This window comes from Numida meleagris, chromosome 13, assembly GCF_002078875.1.
Source record: "Numida meleagris isolate 19003 breed g44 Domestic line chromosome 13, NumMel1.0, whole genome shotgun sequence".
NCBI lineage: Eukaryota > Metazoa > Chordata > Aves > Galliformes > Numididae > Numida > Numida meleagris.
In genome coordinates, this window is record NC_034421.1 from 10,696,939 (window position 1) to 10,698,620 (window position 1,682).

Here is a 1,682-nt window from a genome sequence, read left to right on the forward strand (position 1 = left end):
CTCTCATGAGCAAGCACAAAATTTTAATCAACATACTGGACTCAATCCCGCCACCACAGACTTCAATGGAAATTGGATCAATCCCATTATCTACCATATGACTGCACAGGGCTTCCATGGGGAGAACCTCATTTCTAGCTCCTGCCCACGGGGCCCCTGAGGCTACATTTAAAGCAGTGAGCAATGTGAATACCAACAAGCCTAAAATAGCATTAAATGTGTTTAAATAGGCCAAGATAATTTGGACAGCTACAAAAGCATAATCCGCACTGAAAGTCCACCAATATTTCCCACACATTTGTTACAGGAAATGAGCTATAAAACCTGAATGTGTTAAAAAGATATTGCATATTCCAAAAGTGAAATGCTGGCCAGGAGGAAGTCATTGACAGAAAAGATCCTACTGACTTATTCGGAGTGAAATTCAGACCTCCCTCATCCCGATGGTATAGACAGCACAGGCTAAGGAATGTCATATTCAGGAAGGAGAGATTCTACCTGTCTTGTTTTATCATGAGGCCATGACTGGCATTGCTAATCAGAGCAATAAATGTACTGCTGTACATAGAAAATTAGGCCAGATCCCTAGCTGGTGTAAACCGGCACAACGTTCTCTCTGGCTGAACATATGAGGGGATCTGGGATAATGGAAAGCTGTGATGTTGAAAGGGGCTCAACACAGCAACAGTGGGGCTGGTTTCCACCCAAGGGTACTGCTCCAAGCCTGGCTGGCCCATACCATACCCGCTTGGGATGGGAGCCAGCCAGGCTCTGTGCCGCAGCGAGCTGGCTTGAGTGCTGGGACTCGCACCGAGAGCCCAGGAAGAGCTGCGGGAGGCTGAGCTGAGGCACAAGGGAGCAGCTGCCAGCAGGAGGCACCAGGGAAAGCTCCTGAACAGTCTCCCAAAACCCAAATGTCTGGGGAGCAAAGCACTGCCTGGAAAAAGGGTTGGAGCTATAAGTGGGAGAAACAATCCCTGGTCTGTTCGGTAACTATAAGAACATACAAAAAATGCTTTTCCCTCAAGAAAAAAATGGCAGATCACGATTGTTAAGCATAAGAGAAAGTATCTTGATTTGATCATTAAATACAAATGGAAAAATATTACGCAAAAACCTACCCCCAGCGGTGGCCCTGGAAGGAAGGCTGCTCGCCTCCCATGGCATCCCACAGCCCGCGGGACGGGAGGGAGGCTGCGCACAGCAGCCACTGCTCATTACTCCAAATAACGGCCAGAAGTGTCTGAAGCGTTCTGTGATACTGTTCAGGAACCTCATCCAATCTACCAGTCCCTAGCAATTACTGGTATGATCACGTGTTAAATCAGTCTGTCATTAGCCCGGTTTTCTCTATGGCAACTAATTAGGAGGCATCTCCTGCAAGCAAGAAGCCAAAGGAGCACCTGCAGACCCCAGATGGAATGCATGATGGTGCCCTGGCTCCCCTGCAGGGCCTGCCCGGGTCTCACAGCGCACGGCACTCACACAGCGCCAGCGTAAACTGATGGGTGAGGCCTGCTTGGCCACAGGAACAGCCAGAACAGCAATGTGCTCAGCTTGACTCGTGCTCGTGGTACACCCACACAGCGCCTTCTGGCCTCGCATTTCCGATCTATTCTATAGCTTTCTTGAGGTCAAGGAAACCACCTGAAGGAGGAGTCCTCCGGCAAGGATCCTTCAGG